General features: G+C 38.0%; 1 protein-coding gene across 3 annotated transcripts in view; it reads right to left on the reverse strand.

Moving 5' to 3' along the window:
* CD36 (CD36 molecule (CD36 blood group)) overlaps nt 1-23,981 on the reverse strand; it is a 275,923-nt gene that overhangs the window by 53,353 nt on the left and 198,589 nt on the right. Inside the window, exon 1 of one of the 3 annotated variants that reach the window (XM_081102359.1) lies at nt 7,617-7,695. The exons of 1 other annotated variant lie outside the window; for it this stretch is intronic. The gene's annotated coding sequence lies outside the window, so the exon portion shown is untranslated. Of the gene's footprint in view, nt 1-3,228; nt 3,339-7,616; nt 7,696-23,981 lie in introns of those variants that run through there. One more of the 3 variants, XM_081102357.1, reaches the window with a different exon arrangement.

A 23,981-nucleotide genomic window follows, 5' to 3' on the forward strand; every position in this document is an offset into this window, starting at 1 on the left:
TTCTGGACTGCTCATTTATTTTGTTAACAGTGGGCCTTTATCTGACTACCAAATGGCACCCGGTGTGGGTGTCAGTGTGGCCTAGTCGTTACTGCCTTAAACAGGGACTCTCAGAACAGCTTTTCTGCTCTGATGTCAGTTAATTCAAGAAAAATAGGTTAAGATCTGTCTGGACTCTTGCTTCCATCTATGAGTTGAGGCTTATCATCATTAATCTGGGCATTGCTTAGTTCAATGGACATACTAGAGGATTAAAAATATTGATCAATTTCAGAATTCTGTAGAAATGAATGAAGTGTAAGGAAAAATGGAAAAAAAATATCACCAAATGTATCCTTGTGCCATAAAAAACTCGAGTCAGACTGATTCTTTTATTCCCAGGAGAAACTTTAATATGATGAACTCTTAAATATCAAAACAAAATGCATAAATGCCAAACCCAGGAGGAAAGCACCGTAATAGCACTTTGCAGCAGCCCTGTCTCAGGGGAGGCTGCTGGCTCTGCCTCTGCTAGTGAGTGTGATAAACACAAGCGCTGGAATCAATAGGGAGATAAGGAATACTATGCCGATATATGACGAGGTACAGTTTATATATGGCATGAATATGAAAAAAAAAGAAGAAGGTGTCATTAAAATCTGAAAACATGCCTCAAATCAGAAAGGGCAAACAAGCTGAATATGTACTGCAGGGAGCAAATATTCAAACTGAGGATGAGTATATGCCCCTAATGTGTTTCCATTATGGCAGAAATGAGCTTTTTAAATAAATTACTTTCTAATAGGTTTTTGTGTTGGATTATGTGGTATATTATTTAAGGCATAGATTTTAAAGAGAAATAATGTGGTAACATATTTATTGTATTTATATGTGAGTAATGTAAAGTGAAAATATTAAAATATACTACATATATATGGATAAGTTTATAGATTATTTGTTTAGAAGTATTAATAGAAGTCAAAATTACAGAATCTTCTATTACCACAAAGATTATATATGATGCAAGTCTAACATACTCATGCCTTTAATTTAATGCAAATACATACATACATACACACATACACACACACACATATATATATGGGCTTAGAAAATGGGATATTAACCAGTAGACAATATATTTGAAATAACTATAATTACATGGTGAATTTAAGCTTAATTTGTATGTAGTTTCTATCTATTATAAACTATATAAATGACTATTTTAAAAATTTGGTAAATTGTAATATTACTTAGCTTGTGTAAACAATAAAAATACTAATATGATAAAAGAGCTGATCTAAATATTCTTACCAGCAAAATACTTGGCACAATGCCAGTGAAGTGAGTTCTGCATTCACTGATAAACTGGGTTGCCATAGCAAGACCATAGTCACTGAGTTTCTAAGCAACCTGAGACTCCACAGACTTCAGAATCTTAGGAGTCCACTGATCTTTCATCAGCCTTACGCGAGAAATATGAAAACCTGTGGTATACCAAATTCAATGGAGGATTTCCTGATTACCCAGTAGATCAGTGACCACCCCCGCACAAAGTCTCCCCTGTATTGATAGTCATTTAATTTATTAAATAATAATATTCATTCTTGGGAAATTGTTTACTCAAAGTGCTAAGTGGACAAAATTAAGTACAGAAAATGGTCAGTACCTACTTTGTGCTGGCTAAACAAACATTTACTAAATAAATAAGGGAGATGCAACACATAATCCAATTCTCTAGAAACAAAGTCATTTGCATAATGCTGGCATTCATAAAGCCCTTGCCTTTTAATATAAAAAATATATTTGTACATTTCAATTTTTTCTAGTAATTACTTATATTTAGGTAACAATTTTAAATCAGCAATTGCTTGTGATCTTGTATTGAACTTTTAATTATAGGTTGTCTAGATGGCTTAAATAACTATCCTAACCCCCCCCAAATGTCAAACAAAATTGTACATGTGTGAGCTGTAAGCAAGATTATAAATTATTCCTTGAATAATTTCCTGTCTTTGCTTCTGTTAAACATTTTCTTCAGTCCCCTAATTTCACACAATATCACCTGAGGCAAATCATTGTTTCCAATGCTCTCTTTTCATTCACAAGGCTCAATTTCCAACTATTTAGGATAATCACAATGAAATAAAGTGGAGGCATATAATATTGTTTGTCCTTATAGAACATTATATCACAATGCGGGTCAGCATAAAAGATCACTACTAGAAATAGTCATATGTGATTAGTAAAATAATTATGCCTAGAACCTATAAAATGTCACCTAATTCTAGTACCTGATTTTCTATGCCTCCCCTTATCATTCTGTGTAGCTAGTTATTACCAAGAAAAAAACATCATAGGAATGATTTGCACATTGAAAACTGGCTTTAGCTCATTAACCATTAGTTATTTTTTAACATCATTTTCTCTATCCTGTTCGCTGTTGCCTCAAAGATGCAGGAACATAAGTCAGGATTACTCTATGATGAAGAGTTCTCTGATCTAGCAGTGACATAGAGTAATAAAGCCACCTCTCAGGTCACAATAGCCACCTGTTGACTAGAGCCATTCCAGGAACGCCAGCAGTAGAAACTGCCTGCATCTCTACTGGTTACTGTTGACTCTAAGAAGAGGAGGAGGGGGATAGATTCTTTTCTCCGAGATTTGGAAGACAGCCACCCTGCCTCACAAGCTTAATGTAATAGAGCCCAAAGTTACATAATGACAATTATTATCACTGCATCTTCAGGTAAAAAGTGACCCTCTACAAGTTAACAGGAATCCTTAGTATATTCTTAGAAATCAAAAATAGCTGCACATGAATTTACCCTTTTAGTACATTTTTCTACTAAGATATACCTGCATTGTTGCATGTATACTAACTAGTATAAGTGCATGTATATTGGAGGGTATGGATCATTCCAAATATTTTGAATATCTCCTTATCACTTACTATTGTAGTTATTACTGACAAGATCATAGTCAAGTTACTACACCTGACCAATTGCATCCATTTTCTTGTATATATAACTTCTTACCTAAAAGCTTAGAACAGATTGCTCGAATGTCTATAATATCTCATATACTCTATTTCCTGAAAGAAGAGAAAAATGAAACTATAGCTTAAAATGGACAATAAGAAAGCAAAAATCAGATCAAAGCGAGAGATTTTTAGTATTGCAGGCACCAGTAATGAGTCCTACACTGTTAGGAAAGATAAGTTTACAAGGAATACATAGGCATAATTACCAGTTAGAAGTCCGATGCGAAAATGTAAGGCCACCAATGTTAATGCACTTTCAAAATGCTGGTTGGGAGACAACAGGATTAACACTGATGAATCTGGTTGTGTTTGCCCCAAGTGCTGGGTCAAATCACTGCTGTACATCAGTCAGCCCCACCTCCAAGTCGCCAAGAATGGCTGTGGAATTCTGATTGGCACTCCAGTGAGGCAGTGGGATTCCTAAACCAAAGTAAACCCTGCAGCCAGTGTTTGCCAAGCTCTCCAGCTTGAAAATGAGCTGCTCTTCACCCTGGTTCTTTCTTTAAAAAAGCAAGGATGCAAGAAAGCAGGAAAGAAGAAAGAAAGAAAAAAAGGAAGGAAGGAAGGAAGAAAAGAAGGAAGGAAGGAAGGAAGGAAGGAAGGAAAGAAGGAAGGAAGGAAGGAAGGAAGGAAGGAAGGAAGGAAAGGTGGAAGAAAGGAAGGGTTACTCTGTGATGTTTAAAAGAACACAGAAGCAGCTCCCTCTCCAGAGATATCCTACTTATTTTCCCATAGCAACTCCCCTGACTTTTTTACCCTGTGTCTTAGTTGTAGGACTTTACAGTCCTCAGAGGAAGCACATAGAAACATGCACATGGGTCTTTGGGATAAAGAACAAAGCCTCAATGAATATTCTAGTTGTGGAAAGCTGGAGATCAGAGCAACATCAGGAGGGGCTTTGCAAAATGAACAAGTTAGACTTACAATAGTTACAACATTTTTTTTTTTTTTGCTATGTAAGAGAACTAAAATACTAATATTTTGTGGATATACTAATATTATGCAACTCACAAGAATAAGAAGCAGCCAAATAAAAATAAGGACATTCTGAAAACAAACCAAGCTATGAGAGTATATGCTAAATTAGACAAAAATACTTTTTCCCATGTCACTTAAGGTGGTACTTCTTTGGGGATTCACGTTGAGAGCATTCATCCTCATACACACACACATACTCAATGAAGATTTTATAATGTGGCCACTGTGTGCGCAGAACTCTGCCCAAAAGAGGGAAAAAGTGTGATCTCTACTGTGAGGTTTTCTGTAATGTACTTCAAATGCTTCCATATAAAATACAATGTGGAAGTATTAAGTACTTTTAATATACCTTCTCAAAGTGGGCCCCTACCCTAGTTGTGAACATGCATTTAAAACCTGTCTACTTAGAATGTAAATGAAGCCTATAATTTAACATCTAGAAAATTGCAATAGTAACTTTAACAATGACGTTTTCACTTGTGAATTAATTATTTCAAAGATTTATGAATTGGCTATAAATATTACTGGATAACTCCTTACCCTTACATCACAGGCTATAGCAACCCACCAAGCTCAATTCAAAAATGACCCATTGACTAGCTTTTGATTTCAGGGCATTCCTGGTTGCCTGGCTATGACTGGATAGTTAGCTGGGTTGTTAGAATGTTAAGTGTGTGCCTCTGATGAATCCTCCATGCAAGAACGACTGGGACACCTCAAAGCACAGGGAGCTGGGACCTCAAGGAGCATAATGAGCAGGTGGGGTTCCCGCTTACTACTCAACTGTTTCAGTCAGAAGCCAGTTAGAGAAGGCTTTTACTCTACCTGTTTTGAGGAGAACAGCTATACCTCTCCTACTGTTATTTATTGAAAGCTACCAATATTTACTAAAAGAACCCAATGATAGTTTGTGCCCAAATTGACATGGATAGTTTAGCAACACATACTTTCAAGGAACTTGCATACTAGAGATGCAGCTCACCCACAGAGGACAATTCCACATGAAGATTCTAGGCAGAAAACCACAAAGTCTCTTGGGCTCAAAGGACATCCACATTTATTCAGATAAAAATAGCTGTGACTCTGAGTTCAAAGACCTTTCACCCACTTCATTTTTTTTTTCTCTTGTTCATGACCTTTATATTGCAGAAATGGAAGGAATCTTAGGAATCAGCAAGTCCTGATCATTGAACAGATGAGGTTTTAGATATCTAGATAGCTGGAAAGTCTTGTTCTGCCTTAAAGGTTATGAGAGATGAGGGCAATGCTAGGAGCCAGATCTCTCTTGCCTGAAGCTCAGATGGGGTTCATTCAAAGACAATCTAGGAACTCAGTGAACTAAGTTTGTTTTTATCTATAGTAGAATTACTATAGCTTTACATTTGTGATGCCTAAAAAGAATTTCTAAAAAACAATAAATTTTGGTTATATTTCTGGGGGGAAAAATGAAGAAAAACAAATAACCTCTTCCAGAATACGACTTTCTTTTTCTCCTTCTGGTTCTATTTTTTTCCATTTATATCCTTTTTTTGCAGATCTTTGCCAAGGTTCTGGACTGATAATTGTTAAAATATTGCTTTATTTTTGTGTGCATATCATTTTTCTCCTTTTTTATTCTTTAGTAATGTTAGTCAAGTTAATAGTAAGGTCCTGGATGATTGGAATAATTTACACCTCTTTTTGATTCCCGTTAACTATACCCTGTTACTGGAGTAAAGTTAACTTTTTAAAACTATTCTGATTACAGTGCACTTTTGACTTTTCTAATTTTGTTTTATTTTAAATATTTTTGAAGTAGAAGAGGGCATCGAGTGATAAATGGTAATGAGAAAAAGAAAAAAGGAATAATAAATAATTTTTAAAAAAATTATTTAATTTAAATTATATATAAAAATATAATAGTGCTATTTGATTAAAATATTATGTTTCTTCCCTTCATATAAGGCAACTTGAAAAGTTCTAGGAAAGGATAAGGGAGAAGACAAATATTTCTTAATATAATGACATAGATCAGGTGTCATACTGAAATTCTTCCATGTGTCATTATTGAAGTTACCAAAAAATCAACTACAATAAGTTATTGCTAGCCACATTTCTATAGAGGATATAAATGACACAGGGAAAATTAGGTAAATGATAAGATTTCCAGAGTTAGTATGAAGTAGGTGACCTTGAATTTATGCATCCAGGTGACAAGGAATATCAAAGATTAGTCATAAGACATAAGGATACATGATTAAGTACAAGCATTTTCTCCCCCAAACCTAAATCCTTATCTTTCATCAATATAACTCTCTCAGCACCTGCATTTTTTTGCTGTGTTGTTTTAGAATTATTTTCATTACTTTTTACACAGATTACAGTTAAAACAACACATTTACTCACAAAATTATTTAATAAGCTATTCCTCATGAGTGCTGAATATTTCTAGGCCCAGAGATATGAAAACAAATAAAATAAACCCCCAACTTCATGGAGTGATAGTTTATATAGACATGTAGAAAAATTATTTAAAATAGTAGAATAGGTGGTCTAATGGAAGGTTTGTGGTATAGCAGAAGACCTACAGAGGGGGGAGGTTTTAGAGGGAGAAATGACAAGCTTCATAAAGGAATGAACCAATATTCCAGCTCCTTCGTCTCCTTTGTCAAGCATAAGTTTGAGATTAATAACCATGTATTGACCAATACAGAGAAGGGGTACTGGCAGAGGACCTTGCTCTGTATTTAGAAAGACGGCAATTTCTACCAGAAGCCAGTGATTTCAAGGAAGAAAAACAAACAGTTGTTGCAGCAATGTCAAATAAGTTGAGAGAGAATTCATCACAAATTATCTGAGTGCCTGCTATGTTCAGGAAGTGTTAAAGGGAGAGGGAAAGGAGTTTTACTTCAGAATTTAATAGCAATTGATATCAAATTGCCAAAAGTTGTAACTTTGCTTATATAAAGAAGCACAAGGAACAACTAAAGCTTTTGCTTCATAGTGTAAAAATTACACATAAGGCTGAAAAAAAGAAGAAAAACATGCTGGGTAAATTTTACAAGTATCTCCGTTTTGTTATTTGGTACTTTTGTAGATAAAGAAAGGCTCATTTAAATTTAGAAAATGAGGGAAATATACTATTATAAAAATATTTTTTTACTTGAAAGTCATGAAGATTCTTCTTATGGATAAAGCATATCATCCTACTGTGAATGCTAGGGCTTAGAGAAAGCAAACATTCACCTTCAGGCCTAAGAAAACAAGAAACCTGAGGTTGTAGAAATACTAATTCACAATAAGGTAAAAACCTAAGTAATGCATTTTTATTTAAATAAATTAAAGGTAGGGAAAATTTATTTCCATTTGAAAGTCCAGAGGAAAAATTTTTTGAATAAGAATTTCTTTGTCCTCCTATCATTCACCATAAAATGTTCCTAAAATGTGGGTAAGCTATACTGTAGCACTATGTCATGGAAGTTGGCTTTTAAGAAGTACTGATTTCCCCCTAATCTCCTTTATTCCCCTCACTTTAAAAGTCTTCTGACAATCCCAGGTCACTTGTTTTAAAACCTACCCTACAGGTGCCACCTAAGCATAATGATCTCTAGTCGCATTCATTTCCAAGTTTACTAACCTTAGCAGACGCAGAGACAACGTGAGGACAGCAGACTGAGTGTGTCAGCCTCGCTCTGGCTTCTGTCAGGCAGTCTGTCCCAGAGGCTCTCCCTCTTCCCTATTGCTCAACTCGATTAGGTAATAAGAACAAGAGTCCTGCTCTCTCTCCTCTGTCAAACAGGTAACTCCTAAAGTTCCTGGGGGCAGGACTGACTCCTCTTGCCTGAATTTCGCTGAGCTTCAACACTGAAACCTGCAAAGAAATGTTCAGAGATAGAGACAACCTCCCAGAATGAGACAACTGGGCAAATCATGATTGAAAGCTAATTGTAAACACCACCCAAAATGGTCTTGTGATGCTTCCTCATTTAGGCTAAGTGAGTATTTTTAAAATTCATTGTGCTTATTTTCTTTATTCTGTCCTATCCAGCATATTTCACAAATCTATTGAAGGGCAGGGGACATAGTCTTGTTGTGTGTTGACTGACCTTTAAAATAGTCACATCATTATTGTTTTTCCTTGTAATAACACTTTGTATTTAATTTATGAAATGATAATCTTACCAGAAGCACATTTTTTAAGTTTTTTTTAAGTATATATTTTTTGATTTTTTTACAGAGAGAAAGGGAGAGGGATAGCGAGTTAGAAACATCGATGAGAGAGAAACATCAGCTGCCCCCTGCACACCCCCTACTGGGGATGTGCCCGCAACCCAGGTACATGCCCTTGACCAGAATCAAACCTGGGACCCTTCAGTCCGTGGGCTGACGCTCTATCCACTGAGCCAAACTGGTTCGGCCAAGTTGTGACTTAGGGCTGAAGCACATGTTTTGAAAAGCCCACATTGTGCCATGTTATGCTAATGGCTAACTGAGGGCACTTACCACACAGGCCAGACGTCATTCTGAGAACTTTATGTGAATTATTTAAATTAATCTTCATGACAGCCATTTGAGGTAAGTATTACTGTTTTCCTAACCTTACAAATGGCAAAAGCAGCAAAATCCTGAGAGGGTAAGTAAATTATTCAGGGTCAGAGCTCAGCTATGGTTCAATCAACCATGAAGTTTTTGTCTGCAAGCGACAGAATACGCCAATGAAAGTATCTTAATATATGGAGTAACATGTATACTAGCCAAGCAATGGATATTAAGAAATAATTATTAGCTTCTAAAATGCTAGCTCTTCTCCAAAGCAGTCATTTTAAAATATTGGGCTGACGTACCATCATGATAACACTATTATTTGCTCAGTTGCATAATTGTGTTTATGTACATGTAACAAACTCAAAATAAAGACCTTAGAAATGCCACAGGCTCTCCTACCACCCAGAAGGGTATTTTCTTTAACAAGAGAAAATGTTACATGTTAAGGCTTCAAAAGCAAATCAAAGTTTAAAAATAAAAAGCAAGTGCAAGTTTTCATCATTCCTGGAAACATCATTGTCTACCCTGACAAAGGGAATGTGAAATACAACATGAACTAATCTAGAGCAACTTGGACAGAACTAGCACAGTTGGACCCTGGGGATGGCTGAACATCACTGAAAAGGAAGTGAGTCTCACAGTTACAAACTCAGAAATGCAGGTAAGAAATTCTATTTTTCTAAATTGCATTTTTACCTCAAACCTCTATTCTGTCCAATCCAGCATATTTCACAAATTCATTGAAAGAAATGTCCATTTTTTGTGTGTTTCTCAGTCATTTCAGATTAAAACTCAATTATATTTTTTTGAATAGGTGTTATAGTCAGAGAGGATAGAAGAATAGTGAGCATACCCTCTCTAAACTCAGACTATGCCTTGCCCTTGGCCTGGCCATGCTCACTTCACAGGTGAGGGCTGTCTTTTTCTGTTTACTTTTACAACCTCCTGGGGCCTAAAGCACAGTGTTAGGGTGTAAGGGGCTCTACGGATTTGCTTCTAAAAGCTGTCTATGCACCACACAGAGCCCCCGATACTGCACTGCCCTGCTGCCATGATTGATGGAATGTTTTCTGGGGCTTATTCTCTCTGAGTGACACCTCTGCTCTGAGATCCTAAGACTTGCCTCTGAATGAATGAATCTGCTGCAGGGCAGATGGCAGTTCTCTCTGGGATTCATTTGCATTTAAGCTCTTGCGTTTCCATTCCTATCCAACCTTAATTTATTCTGGGGTTGTGTTGAGAATAACTGTTTTGTGTTCATCATAAGTGCTTTCCAAATCTTTATTAACCTGAATAATAATATAATGTCAGTTTTTTTCTGTTTTCTTCTTTTTCTTCTCTCTAATAAAGTCCTTCCTCTAGTTGAAGCTTCACTTCTTGTAGTCCAAAGAATGGAGAGGGTGGGAGGGACAAAGCCACATGGATTGATACCTTATACTATTATTTTATCATATTACAAAAACTATAAATTATGGGAAACAAACACATGACAGAAGTTTGGCTCAGAGATCCATGGGGACTGAAATCTTAAGAATATGTTCACAGAAATCTTAGATACTTAATCTTCCCTATGTTAGTTGAATATAAATGAGTAAAAGAAAGTAGGATTCATAGCAAATAAAATTAGGTAATCACATAAAGCATTCATCACTGTAATTGGTATGGTTGAAAAAAAAAGGCATGTGACCAACCTATGCCTGGTTTGACATGAAGGTTCAGATCTATAAGTATAGGGAAGTAGCTAACTTGGTTACAGGAGTCTTAAATGACTGTTCATAATCTGGCCAAACACAATGAAGAAGGAAATGATGAGATAATTTGAAAGTTTAAAATCATGACCAAGACCTCTGGTTAAACATGGCAGATTGAATACATTTTGCACCTGAAATCTTATTGAAATTAAAGTGATAGAATTTATAAAACTTGGAACACATATTCAGGCCAAAGGTTTAAGTGAGACAGGACAGAAAACAAGCCAATATTCACAAAGCAAACGGACTTATGATAATTGCTCAGCAGACACTAAAGTGTCAGATTCTAAACATATAAGTCTAGAGCCGAAAGACAACGAGAAGTAAAAATGAACCTTCGGTATAATCTGAGATAGGGCCATGAACTAAGAGCGTGGGGTCTAACTTGGTAGAATATCTTAGAAAACCTAAGCCTTAGATCATCTCCCTCTATACTCTACACAGCCTTCCTGCTCTTTCCTCACCTGTCAAAAGGTAGTGTGTTGGAGGCCGAGTGGGGGGATGAGGTAGATCCATGCTGAAAAACGTTTACCCAAAAATGTACCTACAGATACCCTTTCCACTGCCCCTTCCAGAACTCTAGCAAGCAAGAGATTCCAGTATTCCTTTATGGGGGAACTGACTAGAGCAAGAGAAAAGACTTGCTGATACTCCCTTTTTTCATGGATGTAGGGTAGTGAGAGAGGATACTGAAATGGTCATGACCTTATCTGGTCATTCTAGAACAGTAACGTTCAATAGAGGTAAAACATGAGCCTCATGTTATATAGACTTTTGAAATGTACAGTAGCCATGTTAAAAAAAAAATACACCTGATATTACATTTTCCTTAGCCCGGTATCATAAAGACTATCAATTCAATCAATATAAAATTATTAGTGAGATATTTTACTTTCTTTTGGTGCAAAGTCTTAGAAGTCTGGTTTTTTGTTTACTCTTACTGCACATCTCAATTTGGACTTAACTTCATTTCAGATTCTCAATAGCCACCTGTGACCAGTGGCTAACACATTGGGCAATGCAGCTCTAGAATGAGATTGTATTCATTGGTCACAATTTATACATAAGTGAACAGTTAGCAAATATTTCAGCAACACCTCTGACGACATGCAAGAAAATAATTAAAAACAAATAAGCAAACAATAAGAGCGAATATAAGAAAAGGGGATAAAAACACTAAATATTTTTGTGACTAATGTTTCAGACAACTAAGAGAAGATATTACAGCATGAAACTAGGAAAACAGAAAACTATGAAATAATTTAAAACATGTAAACAAAAAGGCTTGTAGAAATAACATCGTCAGGAGAACAGCTGGGCCCTCTGAGCAGTAGCATTACAGTTCAGGGGAGCCTTTAGAATAACATGAGGCTGGTAGTTGCAGCAGCACATGATGAGATTTTGACAGAAAAAAGAATAAGAATCAGAACAAAATGGGGAAATAAGACTAGAGTTCATACCCTAGATGGTTTGGTTCAGTGGATAGAGTATCAGCCCAAGATACCACCCAGCTACAGCTCAATAGATTAAAAGGGCCACAGACCATGGCCTACCTGCCAGTCTTTAGAATAAACAGAAAACCTTAAAAGTCTTTGATGGGCTTGTGAGTAATGTCTCATACAAATCAGAAAACAAACAAACAAATAAACAAACAAAAAACCCAGAACTACTTTGATAGCAACATTGGGAATTTAGAAATCAAATGAGCCATCTCTTCAAGAATCTGAGGGAAAATGATTTTCAACTATTATTCTACTAGAGGTCTGGTGCACAAAAATTTGTGCACTCGGGGGGGGGGGGGGTGTCCTCTCAGCCCGGGCTGTGCCCTCTCGCAGTCTGGGACCCCTTGGGAGATAATGACCTGCTGGCTTAGGCCTGCTCCCGGGTGGCAGAGGGAAGGCCCAATCCCTAGGTGCAGCCCCTGGTCGGGCTCAGAGCAGGGCCGATTGGGGAGTTGGGGCATCACCCCCTGTCATGCACAGAGCAGGGCGGATTGGGAGGTTGCAATTCCACCCTCAGTCACGCTCAAGGTAGGGCCGATTGAGGGGTTGGGGCACCTCCCCGTCACACTCAAGGCAGGGTCAATGGGGAGGTTGCGGCGCCATCCCCTGTCACGCACAGAGCAGGGCCGATCAGGGGGTTGTGGCGCTGCCCCCGTCACGCACAGAGTAGGGTTCATCAGGGGGGTTGGGCTCCGTACCCTGTCACGCACAGAGCAGGGCCAATCAGGGGGTTGGGGCGCTGCCCCCTGTCACGCATGGAGCAGGGCGATCAGGGGGTTGGGGCGCTGCCACTCTCACACTCAGGGCAGGGCCGATGGGGAGGTCATGGCTCTACCCCATCACACACAGAGCAGGGCCCGTGGGGGGGGGGGGTGGGCGGTTGGGGCGCTGCACCCTGTCACACACAGAGCCGCAGGGCGATCAGGGGGTTTGGGTGCTGCCCCCTGTCGCACTGATCCTGGTGCCGGGAGGCCTCGAGGCTCCGCTGATCCCGGTGCTGGGAGGCATATTACCCTTTTACTATATAGAATGGAGGCCTGGTGCATGTGTGGGGGCCGGCTGGTTTGCCCTGAAGGGTGTCCTGGATCAGGGTGGGGGTCCCCACTGGGGTGCCTAGCTAGCCTGGGTGAGGGGATGGTGGCTGTTTGCAGCTGGTCACACACCCTTCAGGGTGGGGGTCCCCACTGAGGTGCCTGGCCAGTCTGGGTGAGGGGCTGAGGGCTGTTTTCAGACTGGTGGGTGACTGAAGCTCCCAACTGCTCCTTTTTTTCTTTTTTTTTTTATTCTGGGCCAGCTTTAGCTCTGGCTCCAGCTCTGAGGCCTCTGCTGCTGAAAGCAGGTATCTGGTTTGTTTGGGTTCTATAATCGAAACACTGTATCAACTCCAGCTCTGAGATCCCGGCTCGCTGAAAGCAGGTTTCTGGGGTTTTGTTTAGCTTCTATATTTGTAATAATGTTTCAAACTGCAAGTTCAGAGGCCAGCAAGGCAGGCGGGGAACGTTGGAGTCCTCCGTCACGGAAGCAAGCAAGCCTCATGTTAGTTTCAAGCTGCCTGGCTGCCGGCCGACATCTTGGCTGGTAGTTAATTTGCTTATCTCGCTTATTAGCCAATGGGAAGGGTAGCGGACATAGCTAATTACCATGTTTCTCTTTTATTAGATAGGATATACAAACAAAATTTTAAGAATGAGGATAAAGACATTTTAATATTAATATAAATCCCAAATTTTACTTCTATCTTACCCTTTCTTAGGAATCTCAAGGAGCTCTCAGAATATAAACTTCATTAAAACAAGGAAGTAAACCAAGATATTATATAATAGCTCAGAGAATAGAGGAATAGTTTATCTGATAAGTAAAAGGGAATTTCCAGGAAGAAGGTGAAAGGAGGTTTCAGGGTAACAAATATGTCACGGACCTAGGAAACAAACCACTTATTATTAGATCAGGAGGACGAGGACTTAAGGAAGCAATTTTCATCACCAGGGAAAAATAAGTTATTCCTCCCCCCCCCCCAAAAAAAAAGCACTCATTATATACTTCATGGCTCTGCTGTTCAGAAACTTTATAACAATAATGTAAGTGGTCAATAATATTTTTTTTAAAAAAAGGAATTACATTGATTGAGTTGTTAGAAGAAAATCATTGTGAAGATGGTAGGTGGAATGGGTGAAGTGGTATTGCTTGTGGAACTATAAAAGCTGGATACTTTCTTACACAGGAGGAAATACTAGGCTAACATGTAAAACAAAACAAATTTTACAAATCAAGGAATAGCAGTAACAATATGTTATCTAGAAATAATTCAGAGTATTTTCTCCTGGAAAGAGACATGAGAATGGAGAAGGTAGCGAAAATAAAGCAACTGTCTTTTAATGTCCTTTAAACTTTAAGATACTATTTGATTTTTCAATGACAAACATTAATTTGATATTCAAATACATTTTTAAGCAAGATTATATTTGTATTGAGTTGTGCTCAATAACTGCTTACCAACCCTTTACTATTTTTTTTATCTTGTTACTTTGCACGTAGTTTTGCTGAAGTGAACTTTCTTTATTTTCTAAAGCATTTCCTTGAAAACCTATCTTTTCAGGATATTATTTTCTACGTTACTGAAAAGATTGAGGCCATCCACTATATAATCTCAAAATCTCTACCAAAAAAAAAAAAATCGCTCATTCAGTTACTATAATCCCTCACCTGGAATCCTCAGCTCTTATGAAGGTCTTTTCATACATGGATAGCTGTTCAAATTAACGTCTTTAGGAGGGAATGGGTACTAGAAATTTTTGGAACTGCTATTTCACTGACATAATTCCTGTGTAGTCAAAAATTTTATTGAAGTCTTTATAAACAGTTGCTGTGTCTCTCCATTTAATTTTCTGTACATCAGAAAATCAACATATACACATTTACATCTTTGTTGGTATAACCAGTTGCTTACCAGCTCCCAGTCACCTCCACTGTAAAATCTAGAACACATAGCTCTGTTAAAATCAACTTCATCAATATTTTTAAAAACGTACTTGGGAAAGTTTAGTGTAATAGTATATACAAAAGAAAGGAGGTAGAGTCATAGATTCAGATAGTAGATGATCAAGTAAACTTCAATTGGGAAATACTTGTTAGATTATCTGGTACAACTTCCCATTTTAGCTAAAAAGCAGAGATGACATTAAAATTTACTTTCTCAAAGTCACAGATAGTAAGAGAACAGGGATCAAGCTCATGTTTCCTGATTCTGAAATCTGAGAGGGATATTAAAAATCACTTGGTCTAAATGATTTATCAGATGAGAAAACAGTTCCAAATTGTTCACTTACAGTCTGGCTCTGTGGAAACAAAAGGTGCCACATACTAAACCTGACAAGCTTAGGGGAAACCTGGAGAGTGTGCCTTACAAACCCAGAGACCAGTCACCACACAAGGTGGTCGGGATATAAAAATTGCTAATTAAAAGTGAGTCATGGTGGGTAGTCAAGTCTTAGGCCTGCCCCTTCCTTGACAAAGGTCAATCTTTCCCTTTGAAATTTTACTTTGTCTTTGTACATCAAAGATAACATACCTCAGAAATGTCAGAGTAATCTTTTCCAGAGCAAAAGACCACATTGTTACCTTGTTGCCTGTATAGTATCTGTGTGTGCTATAAATGTTCATTATTAACTATCCTGCACCCACCAATGTAAAGGAAGTGTCTCTTCATTTAGTTTTTTATCCAATCTCAGAGATTTCTCCACTTTGCTTTCTCTGATTTTGCTTCCCAGCAACTATCAGTTTGGCTCAAACAAACTCTTATAAGACTTTTTCTCAGGCTGGTCATTCTTTTGTCAACACTTTTTAAAATATTAACCATAGATAATTTTTGCACCCATTTTATAGATGGGAAAACTGAGACATAGAGAAGTTAATAATTTATTCAGGGTCACAAAACTAATATGTAGTACTTGAATTCAGATCGATCCAATGCCATATAGCCTATAATTTTTATACTTGGGAACTGCTATCAGGGAAAACTCTTAAGAGTTTTCATGAAGTTTCCTCCTTGTGTGTGTGTGTGTGTGTGTGTGTGTGTGTGTGTGTGTTTGTGTTTGGGCTGGAGAGACATTATAAAGAGTAGAAGTAAAGACAATTCCAAGCTTTGGGCTAAATGGGAAAAAAGGTATTTGGCAACTCATTCTTTTAAACATTTACTAACCATTGACTATATCCAGACTTTGAGTTTGGCACTAGGATACAAAGATGAATAAAGTATTGTCTTTAATAGTTGTGGTTTTGTTGAGAGAAGATAGACCATAAAATAATGGAGGGCTTCAATGGATAAATAGATACTATCTAATCAAACAAGAGGAGGAAAGGTCAGCACAGCACAAGAACAGCATGCATAAATGCAGAGGCAGGGGGAAATAATACTAGTACATTTGCAAAAATCACAAAAATTGTTTTTAGGGAAGTAGCAAAGAGTAAGAAAAAATGGCCAGAGACCAGATTTTGAAGCCTCTTGCATGATATTATAAGGAGCTTAAATTTATTCTGCAAGCACAACAGAATCATTGAGTAATTAAGTAGGGGAAGTAACAGGATAAGAGTTTCATTAAATATGACCTTTAGTAAAAGGTCATATTAAGAGCAGTAAATTAGGATGAGAGTCTACATGGAAGACTAATAAAATAATACTGGAAAGACATAAGGTTATAAATTAAAATTTGCATTTTGCCTAATGAAGAGAAGGTGGGCTTATTCTAGACAGAGTTTGATTAGTACTTGCAGTTTATGGTGGCAGCTATGGACCAGAGGGCTGTGAAATTGAGAAGCAAGCCCTAAGAGTCATTATCATAAGTGGGAGAAATATTTTTGCTAACCTTTTTTGATGGCACTTTGGGACATAACAGCAGTGGTAGAAAAAAGGGAAGTAATGAAAACTGGATTAAGAACTAAAGCGACAGTTCCAGTAACAGCAGGAAAAAAACCCACACCACACAAAAACAAAACACTAAAGGCCAAAGGAATCTGGGAAGTTAGCACTTCTATTATTGGCTCTGGTTGAAGTAACAACTGGAGTAAAAAGCTAACAAATAGCTGAGCAGGTAGTAAGGGCTGACTTCAGTTGGTATTAGGAAGTATTACATCTTCTAATTTCTCATTTTCCCCACTTCTCAGCCCAGCTGGGATTTGGCCCCCCAGGCAGTGCAGAATCAGAGCAGCACTTCCCTGTCACAGGGTTGGAGGAAAGATGAAGGGGATGAGGACAGGGAACAGAGACAGGGTTCTACTGCAAACAATCGCCACTGAGAAGTGGCCACTCTTGGCCTTTATGGCTTAAATCAGGGGTCCTCAAACTTTTTAAACAGGGGGCCAGTCCACTGTCCCTCAGACCGTTGGAGGGCCGGACTGTAGTTTAAAAAAAAACTATGAACAAATTCCTATGCACACTGCACATATCTTACTTTGAAGTAAAAAACAAAACGGGAACAAATACAATATTTGTATTTGCATGTGGCCCGCGGGCCATAGTTTGAGGACCTCTGGTTAAATGCTCTGGAGGAACATGGGTTGGATGTAAACAAAAAAGAGAAAGCTGCTATTTTATTCTGACGTAGTTATACAACAAATATATTTTTGTATTGTTGACAGTATTAGAGATGTCCCCCATTTCTCCCTTTTTAACTCCCCCACCTAGCTCCTGCCCCACCCCAGGCCTTCTGCACACTGTCCGTGCCCATGGGCTATGCTGTGCACTGCTGGTGGGAATGCAGACTGGTACAGCCACTGTGGAAAACAGTATGGAGTTTTCTCAAAAAATTTAAAATGGAACTGCTGTTTGACCCAGAGATCCCATTTCTGGGACCATATATCTTAAGAACACCAACCAGACCCCGCCGGTGTGGCTCAGTTTGAGCCCTGATTTGTGAACCAGGAGGTCACAGTTCCATTCCAGGTCAGGGCACATGCCTGGATTGTGGGCTTAATCCCCAGTAGGGGGTGTGCAAGAGGTAGCCAATCAATGATTCTATCTCATCATTGATATTTCTATCTCTCCCTCTCCCCTCCTCTCTGAAATCTATAAAAATATATATTAAAAAAACCCCACACCAATCAGATAGAATATATGCACCCCTATGTTCACAGCAGTGTTTATTTACGATAGCTAAATCTGAAAACTGCTCAAATGCCTATCAGTAGATGAGTAGATAAAAAAAGCTGTGGTATATTTACACAATGAAATACTATGTGCTGTAAAAAAAATATGGATCTCTTACCCTTTGCAACAGCATGGATGGACCTGAAGAACATTATGCTACATGAAATAAGTCAGTCAAAGGAATACAAAAATATCACATGATCTCACTTACATGTGGAATCTAATGAACATACACCTATTTTAAAATACATTTGATGTGTAAAAACTTCTCAGAAACACACCAAGTGCAGGAAATATTTCAGATAATAAAACTGATTAACCCTAATCCTCTTTTATTTCCATTTTGCATAGGTGCCTGTTGCTAAACTGGGCACACAAAATTCTCCTTTTTACCATCACAAAAAGCAGTAACAAGTGTTCATCTGTAGTGAAGTGCTATGCAGTAATATTAAAAAAAATACATATCTTTATATACATATTATGCAAATTTGACCCTGCATAAAATAAACAATGGATTCCAAGAATACTAATTTCCAATTAACTAATGGATATTTTAATATTTTGATGTTATTCTCCTTTTATTATTGTTAACAAAAAATTAAGTTAGTTATCAGGATTCTACTGTAACTTAACTATTGAGTCATTCACATTGAAGGTTCAAATAGCTGCCATTGGTTGTAAAGACCTGAATGAAACCACATCACCTCCCATGATGCCTGTCTACAAAGTAAAAAGAAATTAAGCCTTGTTGGTCAATTAAAAGTTAAGATGTTTAACTGTAGTTTCAACTTCTCAATTTTAGTTTCCTGTTCAGTAAATTATTATACCTGGCTCAATAAAACAGAACTACATGTTTTCCTTGAAAACAGGAAAGATAAAATAGCAAAAGCATAAACCTTAAGGAGAAAGTGAAAAAATGGTCATGCTTTTTAGATCATATTTTCAAAGGTAACTAAAGGGCAAACTCTATAAAGTTTAATCAAAATATCTTATGTTTATTAACAAGATAATATGAAGAAGTGATTTGAAAACAAATCACTCTATTTTTTGAATGGCCTTTATATATTTTAAGACTAATCAAAGAAACTTAGTGATGGAGAAACTTAATCTTATATGTGGGACTGAAACCTTAAATTTATTATGCAGCTCATGTTTACAAAGAAAGTGCTATATTTAACAATATTCAAAGGGTCTTAAATATTACATTATGAAAAAACATTTTCTCTGTGTGTGTTTTATGGAATCAAGCTTAATAATATAGAGTTTATATCATCTCCTCCTCTCCCATTTCATATCCTATAAGCATCTCCTTTACAGACTTATAAGAAGTTACAAAGCAAATTATAAGCATGGAAATTTGTCAATGTTTATAGTCATTTTAAATTCATCTAGAACATCTAAATAAAATTTTTGTGATATATATTTTTAACTTAATTTATATAATTTCAACTTAGGTGCATATTTCCAGAAATATGTTTATTTACAATAATTTCCAATGAAAATATTCTTCATAATCTCTGATTAAGATCTTTATGTAGTAAGTGAAAAGAGCTCTTAATTTGCAAGTAACTTTCACTAACTAAAACTAAAATTTTATTCTCTATATTTTATATATGCCAATGATATATATTTTTCACTTATGTAAATTAGTCTTTATGATATAAGTGTAAAAAAGTTAATTAATTCCCCAAACAATTTGTGCTCCTTATAGTTATTATACACAGGAGATTTCCTCTTGTGGTTCTTGTTGCTCATCAAAATGCTAGCATAAGAGGAATGAACTTTTGTGTTAAAATACTCAAATTGTTGAGCACTCCGTAGTGTTTAGGGAGAAAATTACAAGGAAATTCTATGAGAATTTTACCACCAGAGTAGTAGAAAGTAGATTTCATAGAAGTAGGTTTAAATCCTGAAATAACAAAAGGAATTTTTCATGAGAAAGAGAAAACAGCCCCTGACATTCAGGCTGTGGTCTGGTACTAGGTATTCCCTTGTTGAGTACAAACAATTTAACAAAACATGACCTCTAAACAAGGCCTCATGGTCACGGTGAATCAGACAAAAACTAGATCCTGTCTGAAAAGGGACACATTTTTAACATTGTCTAAGCTACGGATGCCACACATTTTTCATTTTCCTCATGCACACCAATTTTTAAAGAATTACTGCTAAATCTAGTCCAATTTAAACAGCTGTTAAAACTGAGCTAAGTGGTATGAGAAAAAAAAAAACTTCTCATTCTCCAGTTCTCGGTATTCACTTGGCAGTCCGTATTTTCCAAAAGAAAGAGGAATTTAAAACTAGATAAGAGCCTGGTTGGTGTGGCTCAGTGGTTGACCCAGGAACCAAGATGTCACAGGTTCAATTCCCAGTCAGGGCACATGACAGGGTTGCATGCTTGATTCCCGTTCAGGACACAGATGTTTCTCATTGATGTTCCTATCTCTCCGTCTCCTTTCCGTTCTCTCTAAAATAATCAATAATAATATATTGAAAAAAAACAAAACTAGATTGGACTGAGTTTGGGTCGTCTATCATAGTACATGTCCTGCCTTAATCTTATCTTGCCCTCAACCCTTTGCCTATTTAGCGAGCACCTGCTGAGCGGTCATGGCAGCAACCTGATCCAACTTCTGATTTGGCTCCCTTCACCACCAAATCACAACCCAGAAGATATGCAAATCCTTGCTACTGTCTTTTGTCATTATTTTTACTGGTTCAAATACTGGATCATTTCCCCAGTCAAATTTTTTCTCATTCTTGAAATTTCCAGGTAACTTTTGAAGCTACTTTTAAAAAATCATAGCGTAAATTATTAACTTTGTTTTTATTTATTTATGCTTTTATTCCTCATTAACACTAGAAAATGTTTTATTAATATAAAACAAAATAGATTTCTTAATATGTTTTTTAATATCTTTTTACTGATTTCAGAGAGGGGCAGGGAGAGGGAGCCAGAGATATAAACATCAATGATGAGAGAGAATTATCAATTGGCTGCCTCCTACACACTCCGTAGTGGGGATCGAGTCCACAACCCAGGCACATGCCCTTACCAGGAATCAAACCATGACCTCTTGGTTCGATGCTCAGCCACTGAACGACACTGGCCAGGCTCCTTAAGCATTCATAGTCTGAAATTTTAATTGCGATAAAATGAGAGAATCAACAAAATGAGAAGCTGATACTTCCCCTCAAATAGTTCACAGCTTGATTAGGAAGATAGCTTCAAAAACAGACAATTATAATACAATGTGACACCTACACCCAAGTGAGAAGAGTAAATGTTGGGTTAGGGAAGGCTGTTAAAGGATAGCTAGTAGAGGAAGTGATAGCTCACTTGAAATATAAAATGCAGGTCTAATTGTAGGGGAAAAGCTTTCAGTTTTTCACCATTGAGTATGATATTAGCTAAGGGTTTATTATAGACTAGAGTCCAGTGCACAAAAATGTGTGCACTCGAGGGGGTCCCTCAGCCCAGCCTGTGCCCTCCCGCAGTCTGGGACCCCTCGGAGGATGTGCACCTGCTGGCTTAGGCCCGCTCCTGAGGTATTGGGCCTAAGCTGGCAGTCAGACATCCCTCTGGCAGCCCAGGAGCCCTTGGGGATGTCCACTTGCCAGCAGAGACCAGGCCTAAGCTGCAGTTGGACATCCTTAGCCCTCCTGAGGAGGCGGGAGAGGCTCCCACCACCACCACTGTACTGGCAGCCGTCAGCCTGGCTTGTGGCTGAGCAGAGCTCCCCCTGTGGGAGCGCACTGACCACCAGGGAGCAGCTCCTGCATTGAGCGTCTGCCCCCTGGTGATCAGTGTGTGTCATAGTGACCAGTCATTCCCAGTCATTCTGCTGTTAGGGTCAATTTGCATATCACCCTTTTATTAGATGCCTGGTGCATGGGTGGGGGCTGGCTGGTTTTCCCTGAAGGGTGTCCCGGATCAGGGTAGGGGTCCTGCTGGGGTGCCTGGCCAGCCTGGGTGACTGAGGGCCGTTTTCAGACTGGCCACACCCCATTCAGGGTGGGGGTCCCTGTTGGGGTACCAGGCCAGCCTAGGTGAGGGGCTGAGGGCTGTTTGCAGGCTGGTCAAGCCCCCCAGCAGGGACCCTCACCCCTTGAGGGTGTGGCCAGCCTGGGTTAGGGCTGATGGCTTTATGCAGGCTGGCCACAGCCCCTTCAGGGTAGAGGTCCCCGCTGGGGTGCCTAGCCAGCCTGGGTGAGGGGTTGATGACTGTTTGCAGGCTGGCCAGGGCCCCCAGCCACCCAAGCTCCCAATGGAGGCTGGCTGGAAGCGGGTATCTGGGGTTTATTTATCTTCTATAATTGAAACTTTGTTGCCTTAGTGGAGGCCACAACTGGCCAGGGCAGGTGGGAAGCTTGGCTTCCTTCATCTCCAGGGCAACCAAACCCCCTTCTTACTTTAGCTCTGTGGCTGCCAGCCACCCTCTTGGTTGGGTTAATTTGCATACAATCGCTCTGATTGGCTGGTGGGCATGGCTTGGGGGCATAGCAAAGGTATGGTCAATTTGCACGTTTCTTTTTTATTAGATTAGATAGCCTTTATTATGTTGAGGCACTTTCCTCCTATACCTATTTTATTAGGTGTTTTAATGATATATGGATAATTGTATTTTATACATGTTTTTTTCTGCATCTATTGATAAAACCATATGATTTGTATCCTTTATTTTGTTAATATGGTGAATCACATTGATTGATTTGCATGTTAACCATCTTTGTGCCCCTGGAATGAACCCTACTTGATAGTGAGATATTATTTTTTAAATATATTATTGTATTTCATTTGCTAGTATTTTTACATCTGTATCCATCAGAGATATTGGTTTGAAGTTTTCTTTTTTGTTTGTTATCCTTGCAAGGTTTTGGCATCAGGGTTATGCTGGCCTCAGAAAATATCTTAGGAGGTATTGCCTCTCCTTCAATATTTTGGAAGAGTTGGAGAAGGATAGGAATAAAATCTTCTTTGAATGTTTGGTAGAATTCATCAATGACGTCATCTGGTACTGGACTTTTATTTTTTTGGAAGGTTTTTATGGTTGTTTCAATTTCCTCACTATTGATTTGTCCATTTAGATTTCCCAGTTATTCATGATTCAGTCTAGGAAGGTTATATATTTCTATAAACTTATTCATTTCTTCTAGATTATTAAATTTGGTGTCATATAGTCTTTTCATAGTATTCTACTATGATCCTTTGTATTTCTGTGATGTCTGTGGAAACTTCTCTTTAATTTCTCATTTTGTTTATATGAGTCATTTCTCTTTATTTCTTAGTGAGTCTAACCAGGGGTTTGTCGACTTATTAATATTTTCAAAGAACCAGCTCTTTGATGCATTAATTTTTTGCACACAATGCAATATATAGAACATGTATCATAAAAATGTACACTTAGTACCTATATGATATTATTAGCCAATGTCACCCCAATAAGTTTAAATTTTAAAAGCTTCCCCAAAATACAGGTCTGGGTAAAGGAAACAAAGGCATTCTCCCAAATATAATTTCATAAGAAAACATACAACTGGGGAAATATAGGTATTTTGGTAAGGCCTGGGTCGAGTGTATGAGTTTTGGAAAGACAAGAGAGGGCACTGGAGAGGTAGGCACAGATGACATAAAGAAGACCTAACATAATGCATCTATCAGACTGATGTTTTGCCTGAATACCTAGAAATTATTTTTAAGAATTTATCTTGAAAGCACTATAGAGCTACTAAAGGATTTTAAGGAAGGAGTACATGACAGAGTTTGGGTTTAGGAAGATGTCTCTGACACACGTGGAGAACAGACTGAGGAAAAGCCAGAGGGAATATTTTGAAACAATCTAGGCAAGAAAATACATGGTCTGAATTAAGGCAGTGGCTGGGGAAGAAGGAGTTAGGAAAAATTTCAGAAATACGTAATATAGACAGGGAGATATTTATAAGGTAGTATGAATAGTGGTAAATACAAATCAAGAATGTGTCATAGGTTTAGACAGGAGTGACAAGATTTAAAAAAACAAAACGGAGGGGAAATAATAGGACTAGATTTGGGAGTGGGGATT

Source organism: Myotis nattereri (genome assembly GCF_964212035.1).
Source record: "Myotis nattereri genome assembly, chromosome: 11".
In the NCBI taxonomy this organism is placed as follows: Eukaryota; Metazoa; Chordata; class Mammalia; order Chiroptera; family Vespertilionidae; genus Myotis; species Myotis nattereri.